We start from the raw sequence: 12,904 nt of genomic DNA on the forward strand, positions 1-12,904 counted from the left end.
GTCTTCTTCCTCTTGTTCTTCGAGCGCCTTCATGATATCAACCACGTACAGCATGGTCATCTGTAGCATATCGAGCGCGCGCTCGCGCCAGGGAGGTCTTCTTCCCCTGCTTCTTAAAGCGCCTTCATGATAATATCAACTGCGTACAGCATGGCCATCTGTATATAGCATAGTGAGCGCGCGCTCGCGCCAAAGAGAAGTCTTCTTCCTCTTGCTCTTCGAGTACCTTGATCATATCAACCGCGTACAGCGCGACCCACTGTAGCATATTGAGCGCGCGCTCGCGCCAGGGAGGTCTTCTTCCCCTGCTTCTTAAAGCGCCTTCATGATAATATCAACTGCGTACAGCATGGCCATCTGTATATAGCATAGTGAGCGCGCGCTCGCGCCAAAGAGAAGTCTTCTTCCTCTTGCTCTTCGAGTACCTTGATCATATCAACCGCGTACAGCGCGACCCACTGTAGCATATTGAGCGCGCGCTCGCGCCAAGGAGAAGTCTTCATCCTCTTGTTCTTCGAGCGCCTTCATGATGATATCAACCGCGTACAGCATGGCCATCTGTAGCATATTCAGCGTGCGCTCGCGCCAAGGAGAAGTATTCTTCCTCCTGTTCTTCGAGCGCCTTCATGATGATATCAACCGCGTACAGCATGGCCATCTGTAGCATATTGAGCGCGCATTTGTGCCAAGGGAATGTATTCTTCCTCCCGTTCTTCGAGCCGCCTTCACGATGATATCAAGTGCGGATCGCTTTAGGGGCCAGGGTTGTCGTATATGCTGTCGTCGCTTGGCGTAACGCAAGCAAAACCACGTATACATAACTTGCAAGTACGTCACACTACGGAACTTTGGAATACGATTTCGCGGCGTGCGCCGCCATTACCGAGCACATGGCAGCAGACTACACCGACTCAAGCTGTGCGGCTCTCGCATTTTGCGTCAACGCTGCACATCGCAACGGCGATTTGTGCGTTATTTGGCTGCTGCACGCGTAGTGTAAATGAATAGTAAAAAAGCAATGAATGCGATAGCAATAAATTGAAATGTAACGCGAAGAACGGAAAGCAGCTCGAAATTGCCAGCGCGTCGCTCGAGCCCAATGGACGCACGAAGAGAACGCACACAGGACGAGCGCGAACTAATGCGTCACAGCTCGACACTTGAAGCGCACTGCTCAAACATAAAGCAGGACGCACGAAACGAACGAACAGGTACACACAAGACGAGCGCGAACTAATTGTCACAGTTGTTACTTATTTCTGTTTGAACAGCGTGCTCCTTTCGCAAACGCGGCCGCTGCAGCGAGCGAGGCGAAGCACCCCACCGGCCACCCATTCTTTCCTCGAGATAAGCGCACGAAAGCGACCACGCCCTGTGGAGCGAAGAGCAACGGCGTTCGCAGGGGCGGGGCGACGATCTTTAAAGCGCGCCACACGCGCGCTCGTCGCGCCATCTATGTGGCCACTAAGAAAGCATGCTGAATTACATGGTGTATATAAATAGCTCGCCGTTAGCAGGCTGAAAGACGGTGCTGCCGTGGCCTAATTGGTAATAAAGGGAAAAAAAAGTGCTGCCGTGGCCTAACGTGTAACGCGGCCGGCTGCAAAGCGAGAGGTCGCCCGTTCGATTCCGCGCGTCGGAAAGAATTTCTCAAATATTTTTCTTTATGGCTTTTCTATATATATACATACTTATACATATGCGGTGAATGACAGCGACGGGGACGGACATTTTCTAGCCGAGACTGTCCATATAATTGCTATCGCAATAAAAAACGACCAAAGTCGTAGGCGGCTAGATAGATAGATACGCTCAAAGTCGCAGAAGTTCGCTAAGAAATGCTTCGCATTTAAAATAGAAAACTTAATAACAGGCTTCACTGTAACAGGCAACAAGATGACTTTTCAGGGCTCGTTTTTCTTTGTTAGACATAATAATAATGAGAACTAACAGACATAATGCCAAGAAAAGTATAAGAGACTTTATTTGTAATAATTGGGATATAAATGTGAAGAAAGTAGAGTGGACGAAAAGATAAGTCGTTAGTTATGCTTCCGTATCTCCTCACCTTTTCGCCGAGTGCATCACCACGGAGTTATGCGCGAGGGTCAATTTTTGTCTAAACCTGAAGCACCGAATTGACCACAGCGATCGCGCGTTGGTTTTCGGGAGGCCCTCTTAGTTTTTCGGTGAAACGAACCCCGACTGGGCGCCAAACATGTTATTGGGCCATGGTTTTATGCAGCAATCAGCGACAAAATCTGTACTGTTTGAGCGCCGTAAAATGCAGGCGGCGAAGAACGCCGCTGCAGGTGATTCGTGCGAAGTTGTTTCAACCGTTACGTGCAGAGGCGTAGCCAAGGGGGGGGGGGGGGGTTGGGGGTTCAAACCCCCCCCTCCCCGAAATTTTTCAGTTTTGCTTGCCTATATATACACGCACACATACAAACGCACGCACGAACATACATAAGGTATGGTTGAACCCACCCCCCCCCCCGAAAAAAATTTCTGGCTACGCCCCTGGTTACGTGCGACACCACAGACGCCACTGCAGGCTGCATAATGTCCTGAAGGATGCATAATGTCCTGAATGTCCTCCGCACTTCCTTCAGGCTTGGCTCCCCTGGTGCGTAGGTACCTTAATTTTTTTAGTGACACGGGCACCGAGTGACGCTCTTCTTTTCTCTTCCAGGCACTTCCGGTGCAGGGGTCTCAATCTCACCCCATCTAGGGACCCTACCCCAGCTAATGGGCCGCCATCACGAAATTTAGTCTGCCGATGGGCAGGGTGTGGTGAAGAAGGTTGGTGCTAGAGGGGTTGTAAGGGGGGGGGGTAGTATGAGCAAGATTTCAGCTGACATTGCAATTTAGAAGGCGCATTTCCCACATCTCAAATATGAAGGGTATTTGACACCACGCTTCTGTAAACATATCGCTACTGATATCCCGAATGATCGACTAAAGTGAGGACGCCGATTCTCAAATATGGAGCGTCTTTTATTATGTTTAACACATGGTGAGTTATGTTTTAACACATGGTGAGTGGATGGGGTGCGTCACGAAAAAAAATGCTTGAGACCAGTCACGTCTGTGTAGCTCATGAACATACTTGTTAAAAAAACATATGGGACAAAGACACAGTCGCGTGGTGGCCGGGCCGCTAGCGAAAGTTGCGCGGGCAGCCTGTTTGAGACCCCTGATTTAGCAAAAGTTTTATAAGTAATAAAACTTGCACGAAATCGACGCTTCCGGCTCAAGTAAAGAGTTATATCGGATGAATACGATATCGCAGCGTAACGTTACTGAAGGGCCACTGAACTGTCCGGGTAGTTAACGAAAATAATTGAACTGGGGATTGAAAGAATTGAACTGAAAGAGCAGTTCTTGCAAGCAGCTGGGATCGTCGCGGCACCTGGCGAAGCAGATCTCAACCACGTGCTTCTTTTTACGTGGCCTCTGAGATCAGCTTCGACAGCGCGACGATACACAAAGCTGACCAAAAGAATACACCAGGGCACAGCAACGCCGACGTGCGACAGCCACTACCAGACACTAATTCTTTATTGTTTCTTCCCCATTATGCAGGGTTTCCCAATAGGGAAAGGATCGGTACAGCGCCCCCTTCACTCCGTTGGTCGAGTCCGAATGACAACATGCGTCACAATGATTGAAAATAAAAATAAGAAAATGAAGCGACGACATGTTTCCCACAATGGCTTGCCTTTAGTCCCTGGAATTTCTAGAATGCGAGAAGTAAACAGTTCTTGGAATCCAAGATCAAGGGCCTTCTTCGGTCGCCATTATCGTCAAAAGCCTGCGTGGCCAATCCTGCGTGGCCTTAAACAATGACGTGACAGGTCGAGTAAAAGTATGGGGCAGACTTCGCGCCCCCCTATTAGGCGGCAAGGTGGGGGAGGAAGGGAGGCGCCCCCCCTACCCCCCCCCCCCTGTGCACACACCTATGCCTATAAACTTGTGCCAGATAGTCGGTTCGTCAAACCCTTCATTTGGCAAGTGAAATTCTGAACAAATAAGGAAACATAAACTAATATAAAATAGAATGTGATATGCTGAGTACGTATACGTTCCTAACCACCGCGGTTAATTGCGTTACATTTATAACAATTTCCGAAGTCGAAAATAAGTTTGAGTCCAGAAGCACAGGCAACTGGGCTAGTTGGTTTCGAATTGCGGTATGATACATCTTCCAGCAAAATAAATAAATAAATAAATAAATAAATAAATAAATAAATAAATAAATAAATAAACAAACAAACAGAAACACTTGAACGAAGTAGAAATGGACACAGTGGACGCGTGAAGAAATACAAACAAAAAAGGCCCGTTGGTTGAGGTACACAAAATAGATCTGTTATGGTTGAAGCCAAAATTTTATAACCTTGTATACGTAAGCTTCATTCCAGTGGTATACTATACTCGTCTAGCAGGGCGTAGGCAGAAATTTTTTTCGGGGGGGGGGGGGCACCTCCTTGATCTGAATGAGGGTCAGGCAGGGAAGTGTGGTCTAGTGTCATTTTGTGCTCTATCCCATGGGAGAAAAAAATTTCGGGGGGGGGGGGGCACAGGCCCGGTGTGCCCCACCCTGGCTACGCCACTGTCGTCTAGGACAAAATTCGACCGGTAATTCTGGCTGCTAAGGTACAGGGCACCGCCCGCACCGCTAAGGGGTGGGGGGTGGGGTAGTGAGCCCAGAATTCTAGCCCCCCCCCCCCCCCGCTTCAACTAATGCTTCTGCACTCAAACATCAAAGGACAAGCATGTTGTGGACACATAAAGCGGGTATCGGGCACGCCTTGCCCCTCCACCTTCTTAAACCCAGTCCTGTTTAATAATAATAATTGTCAGGTTTTATGTCCCAAAACCATGGTATGATTATGAGAGAAGCCGTAGTGGAGGGCTCCGGAAATTTACACCACCTGGGATTCTTTTAACGTGCATCTAAATCTAACCACACAGGCCCCTAGCATTTTGCCTCCGTCGAAATGCAGCCGGGATTCGATCCCGCGACCTTCGGGCCAGTAGTCAAGCACCGTAATCACTAGACCACCGCGACGGGTCCCAGTCCTGTTTACGGACCCTGCCATGATCTCGTAGATAACAGCAGCTGAAGCTGCAAAAATAATGCAGTCTACCTATTTTAAGCTATTTCGCAGATAGTCATAAATGGCTGTAGCGAACGATATAAACCCGATAATTAAACAATTTCTTTAAAACTAGCGATTCAGCTAAAGGATCTAAATAAGATAGTACGACGTCGATCTCAAAATTTTACTGAGTGCATTTGATATGATCGACATCAAGGAAGACTCATTTCCCCGCAGTAGAGCTCTGATGACGCTGCAGAAATCTACCTTGGTTGAGTGAGTTGGTGTTATAATACATGCTGTAACACATACATACATACATACATACATACATACATACATACATACATACATACATACATACATACATACATACATACATACATACATACATACATACATACATACATACATACATACATACATACATACGGAGAAAATGGACCGAAAAAACAATTGGCGCGAAAACATGGTGCGACAAGCTGGCGGGAAGAAGTGGCGAACCGTCGCCCTGCTGGCGCTGGTTCCTCCCTTTCTTTTTTTTTTTTTTTTTGCTAAGATTTCTTGTTGAAGCCGCGACAGTAGTGAACATCGTTGACAAAAAACGATCGCGGGAAGCTACACGACTGCGCGTATTCGATTCACGCAGAACACACCATGTAAAACTCGCGGAAGAATACCCGACGTAACGGTGCGAACGCAAAGTCCAGTACGCGCACAGCAAGCGTAAGCCTGCGAACCTTACCGGCATTGACCTTACGTAATCGCCAAGACCCGCACTGCATAAACGACATTCATAAAAAAAAAACCTTTCAACGTCATAACGTAACGAATCACGCAAGAATTACGGAGACGTTATGAATTCTGCATGGCGTTCAAAGTATACGATCAGATGGAGACATTACTTGCACGAATTGTAGCGTGTGATTAGAGCATTAGAGCATGAAGCGCGAAGTATCATCACTCACCCGTCGAAAGATGGCGGCATCATGACCAGAGCAGACGGACGAGGCTTGTCGCTTCGATTGCAGGAACGAAATAAACCACAGTTCAATCACCACAGCCCTGCCGCGCAGCACAACGAAGTTGTCCACTCCGTGTCGTCAAGTGGAGCACAAAACACAAACACGGTGACCCGAAGTAACACTCACTGAGATGAAAGAATATCTGGAGCTTACAATCACATCCGCGCACCGGCTATAGAGAAAAAGGCGGGAAGCGACGCTTTTTGATGCCAGCGCTAACTGCTCTCATCGAACTTATCTCGGTCACTAACGCGCGCGCCGCCTCAATATGACACTGCGTGATTCGCGCTTTCCGTTTGAAACACGGCGATCACCGATTGACAAGCTAAAGCACGGTATTAGGGCTTGATCAAGAAAAAAAAAAAAAAAAAAAAAACACTGAGCGTAATAAAACGCACCCGCCTCACTCGCTTGGCTCGAACCGACTGGCGCCGTGCCGGACCTGTACAAGGCAGGCATAACGGCCAAAGCCCAAGACCCAATGAGATCGCCGCCTTTTGTTTTTTGAAGAAAGCATTAATCTAGGGAAATTTTGTATCTACTTTTGGCAACGGTTATCCAATGATTCGTTCGGTTGTCCTTTCGTTGGCCCCTGCTTCGATTTTAAATTCTTGCTGCGCTTAGATAGCTAGCAAACTTTTATAATAAATTCGGAGATGTTTGACATGGTTTATCGCCTGGCTCGCTGCTCCATGTGTGTCGAGTGATGGTTATGGAAAATACTATAACCGCATATACGCACAATTGGCATACAAAGGGGTCAGTGACACTTGAACGCGAAACGTAACCCTCGATGAGTTCGTGAGCTAGTAATCAAGATTTTGAGGGGTTTCGTTTGAAATTCGCGGCTTGGTTGACATGCGTATGTAACGAAATAACGCCATTCAATGAAATGGCTGCACGCGAAAGTTGGTGAATGTAGTTTCGGTCGTTTTCGCATGAAGACGTCGTTTCATTATGAAATGAAAGCTTTCGTGCTGTGATGGAGGTTTACTCGACACGTTTTCTGGTAGAAAACGTGCGTCATGTGCAGTTTAAAGCGTACACACGATTACGCTCATGCTCTTTTTTCACTGAAATATATTGTACGCATATTCTTTCTGCTATCTATTGACTGCATATGTGTCTTACGGACGTTGAAAGAAGCTTTGAGTATGGTCGCTGTCTGCATAGGCGTGCGCGCGAGGGGGAAAGGGGGGGGGGGGGGGTGCTCCCCTCTAATCATCGAAAGGGGACGCCAATTCTGCTCCATACCTTTATTCAGTCGGACTTTTCATGTCATTTCTTAATGCGCAGGGTTATGGCAACACATGTTTTTTTTTTATATATATAATACTCATAAACGTGCGCAGGGTTCCCCTTGAGGGGGGCCGAAGGTTGGTCTCAGCGCCCCCCTCCCTATTATGTCAAAGTATGCGGCTGCCTTTGCGCCCCTCTTCTCGCCCCCCCCCCCCTACAATGTATAGGGCTGACCTTGCGCCCCCCCTTCTCGCCCCCCCCCCCCCTGCGCACGCCTATGATAATACTGGCGACCGAGGAACCCTGATGTATTCCAAGATCTGTTTAGTTCCCGCCTTTACCCCGGAAAGCCGTGAACCAATGGCAGGCCCTTGTGAGAAGCGCGTCATGGCTCCATTCTCGTTTTTGCATTCACTGCGGAGCTCGTTTTATTTCGGACTCGAGCACGGTGCAAGAGTATTTTTCTTACACCGTGGACTCGACCAGCGTGGCGGGAGGGTTCTACGGTCTACCTGTCGATGTCCCAGTACACGTGCCGCAAGGTGACTTCTACCATTACATGTCGCACCGAATCGCACGTCGGTATAGGCGTGCGCAGGGTTCCCCGTAAAAGGGGGGTGGGGGTGGGGGCAAAGTTTCATCTGACCCCCCCCCCCCCCCATTCAAAAGACAACATGCTTAAAAACGAATGAAAAAAAAATGAAAATTAAGAGATGATGTCCTTCTTACAATGGCCTGTCTTTGGTCCTTGGCTTTCTGGGAGTAAAGATGGGAGGTAAACAGTTCTTGGAATACAACCAAGGGCCATCGGCCGCCACTATCGTCAAAAACCTGCCTGACCATCACCCTACTCTTTAAACTATGACGGGACAGGTGCTACTGAACCGAAATATGGGGCAGACTATGCGCACCACTATAATGTGACTCGGGGGGAGGGGGGGTGCGGTCGCCCACCCCCCTGCCCCCCTCGTGCGCACGTCTATGCTAGTCGGGAGATATATATATATATATATATATATATATATATATATATATATATATATTTCGAGTCATTTAATAAAGTAATTCAGAACTCAAAACTGCGTCGGTCTTGAAAGGGGGCTTCAGTTTCGTGAGCTCATATCCGAATACGTAGTCAGGGAAAGATCAGTTTTCGCGGCACCGATTTCAATCTGTTTACTTTGAAGGACAAGGTTAATATCTACCTGTTGTCGGCAGTCGTCAATTTGTATGATGTCTTACTAATATATTAAAATAACGAAATTTTTAGAGATACGGTGTTAATGTTGTTTTTACGGCTGCCAATAAGCTGGGTAAGATATGTGCCGTCGTGCAGAGAAAGAGCGAGCGGGTAATACACAAGAGACGGACTGACACCTGTTTTGTAAAACATGCCAACAAATTTACTGATTGCCGTACGGGTGTGGTGTATAAGATTTCGTTTTCAGCTGCGGCCGCTTCTACGTAGGGCAGATGGGTCGCTGTGTTAACACGAGATTAATGAAACATAAGAGATCGCTAACCGCAGGTTCACCATCTAATCTATCTTTATACATTGTCGAGAGTGTAAGTGCACGCCAAAATTCGATGAACGAGCAGTTTTGTACAGGCACAGGAATGAAGAAAGTCGCGGCGAGGCATATTGAAAAATTGAAAATAGTGCAGGCCCGTAGCCAGGAATTTTTTGCGAGGAGGGGGGGGGGGGGTCGGGCACGGGTTGACGGCTTTCATTATTCGAGAAAAACACCTATTTCCAGTATTTATGTTCGGTAATACACCCCCTCCATTAAAATTTCGGCGAGCGGGGGGGGGGGGGGAAGGTCAGGCCCCTAGCCCCCCACCCCCGCCCCGGGCTACGGGCCTGGTGGTAACGCAAGCGGGAGCCAACCGTCGATTAACTCGCATAAAGAAGAAATCAAGTACCCGAACAGTTATCTCTCATGTAGACCACCACACGTGCCGGATTGGTAGGTATCGCCTCTTTGCATGGGCATGCGCAGATTAGGTTTTGTTTCTACCTTCTTTTCCACCGCTGTGCGCCTTTTTCAGTTGTTAGTCGGCGTTTGTGGTGTCCACTTCTCTCTTGTGTCCGTGTTTGCGCGCCCTGTCTTTTTAACATGAATACCTACCAACTAGCTCAGTTCTCTGGTATTCAAAACGAGAAGGATGTGCGCTTTCTTGCTCCGTGAACAGTGGAAGCCAGTCTCCTTTAGGTGACAAAACAAAACAAAGCAAAACAAAACAAAGTGGACTACAGTGAACGGGAAGTGTACGATGGTTGAATGTATAACCCGAAGAAGAGGGCCTATATAGTCCGCCGCGGTGGAGCAGTGGTTTCTCGACTGCTGACTAGAAGGTCGCCGGTTCGATCCCGGCTGCGGCGGTCGCATTTCGGCGGAGGCGAATCATGGTAGAGGCCCGTGTACTATGCGATGTGAGTGCAAGTCAAAGAACACCGGGTGGTCAAAATTTCTGGAGCCCTCCACTGCGGCGTCTCTCATAATCATATCGTGGTTTTGGGACCTAAAACCACGATATTATATTAGGAAGGGGGCCTATCAGGTCCTCTGATAAGCTGACCCCCCCCCTCCACACACACACACTTCCCATCAGCTGTAAACTCATATGTACAAAAATGGAAAGAGCATTGATTGCATAGTACTCGAAAAATTAAAAGCATTACTTCAACGTCTCACATACGGAACGTGGTGGAATCGAATACGGCAACAAGGCCGCGACGAACGTTCTGACTCCATAGGTGAATGGCTTGGTACGTACAGATATGGGCCTCGGCCCTCAGGCATAAATTATCAGAAGAATACATGTCGCAGTTTCTAGAGAGCGAGACGACAAAAGATCTATTTCTCAATGGGCGTTTTCTCTTATCAGTGCATTCCGTTGTTCCCATGTAGCTTCCGGCGCGATAACATATTCTAGCGCGTTACCAAGCTCGCTCTGCCACTCTTCGTAAACGACTTTCACACTATATATTGTAGACCCTCGGGTCGAACCCTCGGTGTTACTGCCGTTCGTGTTCGCAGGAATAGAACCACGCGGATACTTTTTTTTTTCGAAGTCGCACGCTTCGTTGTCTAGTTGTTTCTGCAAGCTGATCAGACACAATAAAAGAAAAATACAGAACGCCTGCATGCAAGAAAAGGGAAACACACAGGAATAAACTTCCATAAAGTTCGTTATAGTGAGGTCTGTCCCGCAAAGCGGTCGATATACGCGTATATTCCAGTCACCCGATCGACTAATATATTAGGAGCTTACGAAGGACGACACATTACGGTAGTAACGGCACGTATGTCTCCGCGGTCTTCCTTCGAATTCGAACTGTGACGACGTTTAGAGGCGAATGAAAGAAGTAAAAGGGGCATTATCTGTATTAATTATGGTATTGCCGCCGGCAGGGACCGAATCTGCAGCCTTCGAATAACTCTTCCGATGTTCTATCAATCATTTAAACCTGGGAGTGTTAGTCAGCGTCGCGCTTTAGTAATTTCTTCACATTTATAACATAACTAGTACAAATAACGTCCCCTATACTTTCCTTGGCTTGATCGTCTGTTGGTTCTCATTAAAGGAGTCGCGAAACGTTTTCCTAGAATTTTCAACTACGTGTGTATTCGGGATCCTGACCATCCATTCAATAATATAACTTGACTCGTTTCGTCGTCCGGGTTCATTCAATAGCTACAGAAGCACAATTCCGATTTCCTAGCCCGCGTTCCCCTCAACTCTACGGCTCACGTCATCTTAAGCAGCCAATCAAAAGTGTCTGTCGTCGACAAAACATGGCGACGCAGCGAGGCCTGCTGAGCCATAGTTGACCGAGGTTCGAAGCATCATAACATTTTGACATGCATTTTGACTGCGGCGTCTGGCTTGCCAGGCGGCGCCGCAACACGAGCACAAACCGTGGTCCGATCATCCCGAGCTGCAGTTACAGTGAACTAAACTGCAGCGTCATATGCCAACCTTTCCGAGCTGCAGCTTCGTATGTTAGAACCACGGTGTACAAATATGAGATATGCACTTAGACGCCCCCTCCGCCCCCCCACCCCCTGCACAAACGCTGCCTAATCCAATGATGCTTCAAAGCCGGCCGAGATCGTAACATAGCAGATTGCAGAGCTCTTCAAACGTGAATTCAATCTTTATTTTCATGTTTAGTACATGAATGATGGCGGCGAGTAAAAGCTGCACTAAAGCAGCTTCCCATTACCTAGCTGCTTTGTTTGTCCCGAAATGTTTGATGAAAAAAAAAAAAACTAAACTAAAGCGGCTCGTATTGTCCGCGCGAGTGGGCATGTTGCAATCGCGAGCACGCGCACGTGTGGCTTCGTCAATGGGACCATGACGTACACGGATCGATGATCACGCATCCGCATTGCCGAACACGACGGAAGAGTGCGCGCACCACGACGCCCTTTAACAGATGCTCACGTGAGAGGCACAGAATAACAGCGAGTCGAATCTATCTATCTATCAGGGGCGTAGCCAGAAATTTTTTTCCGGGGGGGGGGGGGGGGGTCAACCATACTTTATGCATGTTCGTGCGTGCGTTTGTATGTGCGCGTGTATATATACGCAAGCAAAACTGAAAAACTTCGGGGGGGGGGGGGGTGAACCCCCCAACCCCCCCTGGCTGCGCCCCTGCTATCTATCTATCTATCTATCTATCTATCTATCTATCTATCTATCTATCTATCTATCTATCTATCTATCTATCTATCTATCTATCTATCTATCTATCTATCTATCTATCTATCTATCTATCTCAGTTATGACACCACTGACTGTATCGCGCTCGGTTTGTTGATGTTGCGGAGGTGCTATACGAGATAATAATACAAAAAGTGAGGTAGCATCTAAGTGGTCTCGTCTAAACTCGGCTTGTTATGTGCAGCAAGCGGGATAGATAAACCATTTATATATTCCTGTTCGGTTAGACGTTCACCCACATATGTTCAATGGCGATGAAGAGAAAAACAAAACAACAAAGGTGGTCCAGATTCTGCGTCTTTCTGCTGTTGAACAGTGAACACAAGCTTCAGGGTTCGATCATCGAGCGCGAAATGCCGCACATAGATCTGCGATGTCGCCTTCAACTCTTCGATTCAAATCTGCGCGCCGTTTGTGCTATTACATTGTGCCGTCAAAAAATGAAGCTTCCCGGTTTGTTTTTGTACAAATTTCACTTCGGCAGAGAAAGTATGAAAGCAAAACTGAAAAATAATAATACCAAACTAATCAATAAAATAAAAAATAAATTGCCACATGTACGGTACAGCAAGATACCGAAACTGAAACCACACGTTTTAAATCAAGCTTTAAATCAATGGAACCCACTCAAACAACAGAGCTTAAAACAAGGTATTTATTGGTTTACGTTTAAAGCAAAGATACTATATTTTGCGAGTTGTTTTTCAGCCGTCGCAGTTCGCCGCTAGGCGGGAGCGTCGTACCAGCGATTGTTTTGCCTTTCTTTTTTGCCTTCGTTTGTTTTGTTTTCGCACGTGCCTCTGC

This window comes from Rhipicephalus sanguineus, chromosome 10, assembly GCF_013339695.2.
Source record: "Rhipicephalus sanguineus isolate Rsan-2018 chromosome 10, BIME_Rsan_1.4, whole genome shotgun sequence".
NCBI classification, from domain to species: Eukaryota; Metazoa; Arthropoda; class Arachnida; order Ixodida; family Ixodidae; genus Rhipicephalus; species Rhipicephalus sanguineus.